The following is a 7,500-nucleotide window of genomic DNA, read 5'->3' as shown; positions in this document are numbered from 1 at the left end:
CTTTACGGGAACTTGGTGTTGCGTCCGGGACCAGGTGAGCGGCTGTTTGTGGGCTTGCAGCTGTTCGTTCATCCTTGAAAGCCTTGTTTTTCCCCCTCTCCCTCTTTTCTCTTGTGCACACAAGGTGTTCGACGAATTGCTTGTAAAGCTTTCCTTTTCGCGAGACTTCGGGACGTGTCCGTTGCTCGTTCTTTCGATCTAACTCTCTTTCTCTTTTACAGGTCCTTCGGGACCTGCGAGAGGTTACAAAGTGGGCTGATCCTTGCGGAGCAAGATCGCAAGGGCGAAGAGCGACTTAGGCAAGGCAAAGCTAAGTTCGCGTCTTTGCCGCACGGGTGACTCGCGACTTAGGCAACGCAAGCTAAGTTCGCGTCTTTGGCCGCAAGGGTGCCGCACGCCTTAGGCAATTCCAGCTAAGGTCGTGACATTGTGGTATCAGAGCGGGCAAGCTCTTCGATCGAACAGCGAACGAACTTCGCAACTTCGCCATGGCAAAGCATCGTGGCGAATCAAGCAAGACGGGGCAGGCCGGACCCTTGCCCCAAGCAGCCGCAGGTGGGCTGCATGTGCACACTCGCTCTCATGCTGTTGGAGCCGCTCATGAGGATCGCGGCAGCGAACAGGATGAGCGAGAAGTTGGCAACTCTCCGCGAGCGGAGGAAGCGCAATCTGGTGCGCTAACTGGGAAAAAGAGTCATAAGGAGAGACTCACGACGGCGGAAACCCGCCTGGATGTTCTTGAAGCGAGCATGGAGGAACTCTACCATGGCCAACAAAGACTTGTTGGGGTAGAGAGCTCGCAAGAGGAAGCGGAGTCCAGGATCGACAAGGTCGAGGCCCTAGTCGACCGACTGTCCGATGACACCAAGGACTCCGTGCTGCACTTACAAGACGTTGTCGCGGAACTCACGGCAAAGGTGGCTATGCTCACAAGAACGCTAAATGCGGGAGGAGGCAACACCCGCGTTGCACCGCCACAAAACTTGAGGGCACCTGAGCCCCATGGATACGGAGGGGCCAGAGATGCCAAGGAGCTCGAGAACTTTCTGTTCGACATGGAACAATACTTCCGAGCTACGAGGCCCGATTCTGAAGATACCAAAGTTTCTATAGCAACAATGTATCTGAATGGAGATGCGAAACTTTGGTGGCGAACTCGTTGGGAGGAGATCCAACAAGGTCGGTGTCGAGTCGACACATGGGAAGACTTGAAGCGGGAGTTGAGAACTCAGTTCCTACCGGAGAACACAGAGTTCGTCGCAAGAAGGAAGTTGAGACAACTCCGCCAAAGTACCACCATCCGAGACTATGTAAAGCAGTTTTCTGCACTGATGCTGGACATACAGGACATGTCCGAGAAGGACAAGTTGTTCAGTTTCCTTGATGGTTTGAAACCATGGGCTCAGCAAGAGCTGAATCGAAGGAATGTTACCGACGTGGTCGGGGCAATTGCAGCTGCAGAAAGGCTCACCGACTTCGTTTCCTCCGAAGACCCAGCGAGAAGGAAACAATCTTCAAGCAATCGCCCTCAAAAACATTCTCGAGGGAAGGAGCTCGGGGGCGAACAGAAGAAGAAGAGCTCCCACAAAGGGCCGAATCCAAAAGGCAAGGCCTCAAAACCTGGAGGATGCTTCTTGTGCGGAGGACCGCACATGGTAAGGGAGTGCCCACAGAAGCAGGCACTCAACGCTTTGACAGCTTCCATCCACCCTCCCCGATCGGACAAGGGCAAAGCTGTTGCCCTTAGCTCAAGCAGTTCTGAATCCAGCAGCGACGATGAAGAGTCGCAAGGACCCCGAATGGGAGCAATGCGTTTGTTGAACGCTATGCGGGGTCAAGTGGGGGAGAACACGAAGACGAAGGCACAAAAAGCAGGAAGTAGTGAACTGATGTATGTGGACATCAAGCTGAATGGCCAAACGACCCGTGCAATGGTGGACACGGGCGCTACCCACAACTTCATAGCCGATCGTGAAGCACAGCGACTTGGATTGACATTGGAGAAGAGCCCAAGCCGAATGAAAGCAGTGAACTCGGAGGCCAGGCGAATCTCCGGATTGGCAAAGGGAGTTCCCATCAGAATCGGGACTTGGAGCGGAACCACCAACATGATGGCCGTGCCACTAGACGACTTCCAAGTGATTCTTGGAATGGAGTTTATGCACGCGGCGAAGTTGGTGCCGATGCCATTCTTGAATTCCCTATGTATGATGGGAGGCGATGACCCCTGTGTGGTGCCCGTCTCTCGGAGAGGAACCAAGGAGCCCCAACATATTTCGGCATTACAATTGAAGAAAGGGGTGCGAAAGGGCGAACTAACATTCGTGGCTGCTATGAAGCTAGAGCCACTCAATGAAGAAGCCATTCAAGAACCTGCTGTGGTGGCCAACGTCCTGAAGGAGTTCAAAGACGTTATGCCACCTGAGTTGCCGAAGACTCTTCCGCCACGCAGAGGCGTGGATCACAGTATTGAGCTGGAGCCAGGAGTGAAGCCTCCAGCGAGACCACCCTATCGCATGCCCCCGCCAGAGTTGGCAGAACTCAGAAAGCAGTTAGGTGAACTGCTAAGCGGTGGTCTCATCCGCAGCTCAAAAGCACCTTTCGGAGCTCCAGTTCTCTTTCAGAAGAAACAAGATGGGAGTCTCCGATTATGCGTCGACTACCGAGCCCTCAACAAAGTAACAGTGAAGAACAAGTATCCCATCCCGCTCATCGCGGACTTGTTCGACCAATTGGGCAAGGCAAAGTATTTCTCAAAACTCGACCTTCGGTCGGGGTATTGGCAGGTGCGCATTGCTGAAGGCGATGAAGCAAAGACTACATGTGTGACCAGATATGGAGCGTTTGAGTTCTTGGTGATGCCTTTCGGCTTAACCAACGCTCCGGCAACATTCTGTACTCTCATGAACCAGCTATTCAAGGAGTATTTGGATAAGTTCGTGGTCGTCTACTTGGACGACATCGTCGTTTACAGCCAAACGCTCGAGGAGCACGTCAAGCACCTTCGGACGATTTTCAAGGTTCTCAGGGAGAACACTTTGTTCGTAAAAAGGGAGAAATGCTACTTTGCTCAAACTGAAATCCTGTTCTTGGGGCACCGAATCGGTGATGGCTCCATCCGGATGGACAAGTCGAAGGTGCAAGCAGTTGCGGAATGGCGAACTCCAAAGAAGGTGCCAGAGTTGAGATCCTTCCTTGGTTTCGTCAACTACTACCGACGCTTCATCGCGGGATATTCGAAGCGGGCAACTCCACTGATGGAGTTGCTGAAGAAGGAGCAGCCTTGGAAGTGGTCTGACAGATGTGAGATAGCATTCCAAGATCTAAAGGCTGCTGTTTTGGAAGAACCAGTGCTCAAATTGCCAAACTATGGAGAGCCCTTTGAAGTCCATACAGATGCTTCGGACTTTGCTATTGGTGGAGTACTCATGCAAGAAGGTCATCCGGTGGCCTACGAGAGCCGCAAACTCAACGAGACCGAGAGGCGGTATCCAGTGCATGAGAAGGAGATGACAGCGGTGATCCACTGCCTACGAGTTTGGCGACACTACCTCCTCGGGTCGCGATTTGTGCTGAGGACAGACAACATCGCCCTGAGTTATTTCCAAACTCAGAAGAAGCTCTCCCCAAAGCAAGCACGGTGGCAGGACTTCCTGGCTGAATTTGATATGGCAATGGAATATAAGCCCGGGAAGGCGAATGTCGTGGCCGATGCGCTGAGTCGGAAGGTGGAGTGCGTGAATGCTGCACAACTGGAGGGCAGAGGCCAAGCAAGTCAGTTACACTCAACCTTCCTTTCCCGAATCAGAGATGGACTGTATAGTGATCCCCAGGCAGTTATCCTGATGCAGCTCATCAAAGAAGGCAAGGCACGACGATTTTGGGTCCAGGAGGGACTTGTTTACACAAAAGGGAATAGGGTTTATGTTCCCCGAGTGGACAATCTAAGGCGTGAACTCTTGAAAGAGTGTCACGATTCCCTTTGGGCTGGACACCCCGGCATTCACAGAACGTTGGCTCTCGTGGAGAGGGCCTTCTACTGGCCAAAAATGGGGATTGATGTGGAGGAGTATGTTCGAACATGCCTTACTTGCCAACAAGACAAGGTGGAGCAGCGGAAGCCGGTGGGACTTTTGGAGCCGTTGCCCGTACCAGAAAGGCCTTGGGAGAGCATTTCCTTAGACTTCATATCAAGCTTGCCACCTGTAGGGGGACTTGGATCGATACTTGTAGTGGTCGATCGGTTTTCAAAGTATGCAACTTTCATTGCTGCTCCCCTACACTGTTCAGCTGAAGAGGCGGCCAGACTGATGATGAAGGGTGTAGTGAAGTATTGGGGAGTCCCACACAATATCATTAGTGATCGAGACGCTCGGTTTCTGGGACGGTTCTGGACCGAGCTATTCAAATTGTTGGGATCAAAGTTATACTTCTCTACAAGCCTCCACCCCCAGACGGATGGTCAGACTGAAAGAATAAATTCGCTCTTAGAGCAGTATCTCCGGCACTACGTGAGTGCCAATCAACGAGATTGGGTGAAGCTGTTGGACATCGCCCAATTCTCCTACAACTTGCAGCGGAGCTCTGCATCCAACAAGAGCCCCTTCGAAATTATCACAGGACAACAACCGTCGACTCCGCACACTATGGCTATTGGGTATACTGGGAGTAGTCCATCAGCCTACCATTTCGCAAAGGAGTGGCATCGAAATGCCGATATTGCGCGGGCTTACTTGGAGAAGGCGGCAAAACGGATGAAGAAGTGGGCAGATTTGGGAAGGCGACCACAGGAGTTCAAAGTTGGCGATTTGGTGTTGGTAAAGCTCCAACCAGCATCACTCCAATTCTTCAGGAAAAGAGTCCACAAAGGATTGGTGCGTAAGTATGAAGGGCCCTTCCCAATTATCAGCAGGGTAGGCAATGTTTCTTACAAGTTGCAGCTGCCGGCGTGGTTCAAAATTCACAACGTTCTTCACGCCAGCAACCTGAAGGCCTACCATTCAGATCCGCAAGACGCTTCTCGAAGTGTTCCAACTCGGCTACCTCCCATCACAGCCTCCTACGAGAAGCGAGTGGAAACCATTCTGGCGGATCGCAAGATAAAGCTACCCAACGGAGCGGAACAGACAGAGTACTTGGTGAAGTGGCGAAAGCTTCCCCGAACTGAAGCCAGTTGGGAGCCTGAAGACGCCCTGCGACATGAAGAAGAAGTCATCAACACCTACCAACAAGCGTCGACGAGGGCGTCGACAGTTTAAGTGGGGGAGAATGTCACGAACGGTCGTCGCGCACCCGCAACAACTCCGTTCAACGAACCGTTCGTCGCTCACACCCGCATGTACAGCTGCCCAACAGCATGTTTTCTCATGGTTTTGGGTCATTTTGCTTGTAAATATGTAAGTTCGAACAAGCTGCAGCGTTGCAAAGCGACCGCTCACCGAACCGAGCAAAACAGCCCCAAAACAGCCCAAAACGGCTTCGTTTTCGCGTGCCGCGGGAGGTGAGCGGAGTGCTGCCTCCGCTCACCAAAACGTCAGCCATCTCAGCACCCAGGAACCCCCCGGGTGGCACATGGCTGGATGGGGCTTCGGTTATATACCGGGCGTTGAACACTCTTTCGCAAGTTCGTACGTGACCTTTACGGGAACTTGGTGTTGCGTCCGGGACCAGGTGAGCGGCTGTTTGTGGGCTTGCAGCTGTTCGTTCATCCTTGAAAGCCTTGTTTTTCCCCCTCTCCCTCTTTTCTCTTGTGCACACAAGGTGTTCGACGAATTGCTTGTAAAGCTTTCCTTTTCGCGAGACTTCGGGACGTGTCCGTTGCTCGTTCTTTCGATCTAACTCTCTTTCTCTTTTACAGGTCCTTCGGGACCTGCGAGAGGTTACAAAGTGGGCTGATCCTTGCGGAGCAAGATCGCAAGGGCGAAGAGCGACTTAGGCAAGGCAAAGCTAAGTTCGCGTCTTTGCCGCACGGGTGACTCGCGACTTAGGCAACGCAAGCTAAGTTCGCGTCTTTGGCCGCAAGGGTGCCGCACGCCTTAGGCAATTCCAGCTAAGGTCGTGACAGGGTGGCACAGGGCTGGATGGGGCTTTCGTATAGCAGGGACGGTGCTGCCTCTCGCTTCGCTCGCTGTCCGCCGCTCGCCGCTCGCTCGTGCAGCCAAAAATGGCCAGTTTTGGCCCGTTTTTGGGCCGTTTTGGCCAGTTTTTGGCCTGTTCTTGCATTGCGCGGTGACCGTCGAGAGCGGAGCAAAACGTCAGCCATCTCAGCACCCTGGAACCCCCCGGGTGGCACAGGGCTGGATGGGGCTTTCGTATAGCAGGGACGGTGCTGCCTCTCGCTTCGCTCGCTGTCCGCCGCTCGCCGCTCGCTCGTGCAGCCAAAAATGGCCAGTTTTGGCCCGTTTTTGGGCCGTTTTGGCCAGTTTTTGGCCTGTTCTTGCATTGCGCGGTGACCGTCGAGAGCGGAGCAAAACGTCAGCCATCTCAGCACCCTGGAACCCCCCGGGTGGCACAGGGCTGGATGGGGCTTTCGTATAGCAGGGACGGTGCTGCCTCTCGCTTCGCTCGCTGTCCGCCGCTCGCCGCTCGCTCGCGCAGCCAAAAATGGCCAGTTTTGGCCCGTTTTTGGGCCGTTTTGGCCAGTTTTTGGCCTGTTCTTGCATTGCGCGGTGACCGTCGAGAGCGGAGCAAAACGTCAGCCATCTCAGCACCCTGGAACCCCCCGGGTGGCACAGGGCTGGATGGGGCTTTCGTATAGCAGGGACGGTGCTGCCTCTCGCTTCGCTCGCTGTCCGCCGCTCGCCGCTCGCGCAGCCAAAAATGGCCAGTTTTGGCCCGTTTTTGGGCCGTTTTGGCCAGTTTTTGGCCTGTTCTTGCATTGCGCGGTGACCGTCGAGAGCGGAGCAAAACGTCAGCCATCTCAGCACCCTGGAACCCCCCGGGTGGCACAGGGCTGGATGGGGCTTTCGTATAGCAGGGACGGTGCTGCCTCTCGCTTCGCTCGCTGTTCGCCGCTCGCCGCTCGCTCGCGCAGCCAAAAATGGCCAGTTTTGGCCCGTTTTTGGGCTGTTTTGGCCAGTTTTTGGCCTGTTCTTGCGTGGTGCGGTGACCGTCGTGAGCGGAGCAAAACGTCAGCCATCTCAGCACCCTGGAACCCCCCGGGTGGCACAGGGCTGGATGGGGCTTTCGTATAGCAGGGACGGTGCTGCCTCTCGCTTCGCTCGCTGTTCGCCGCTCGCCGCTCGCTCGCGCAGCCAAAAATGGCCAGTTTTGGCCCGTTTTTGGGCTGTTTTGGCCTGTTTTTGGGCTGTTCTTGTGTGGCGCGGTGACCGTCGTGAGCGGAGCAAAATGTCAGCCATCTCAGCACCCTGGAACCCCCCGGGTGGCACAGGGCTGGATGGGGCTTTCGTATAGCAGGGACGGTGCTGCCTCGCGCTTCGCTCGCTGTTCGCCGCTCTCCGCTCGCTCGCGCAGCAAAAAATGGCCAGTTTTGGCCCGTTT

The sequence above is a fragment of the Musa acuminata genome, unplaced genomic scaffold, assembly GCF_036884655.1.
Source record: "Musa acuminata AAA Group cultivar baxijiao unplaced genomic scaffold, Cavendish_Baxijiao_AAA HiC_scaffold_441, whole genome shotgun sequence".
In the NCBI taxonomy this organism is placed as follows: domain Eukaryota; kingdom Viridiplantae; phylum Streptophyta; class Magnoliopsida; order Zingiberales; family Musaceae; genus Musa; species Musa acuminata.
This window is presented reverse-complemented; position numbering follows the sequence as displayed.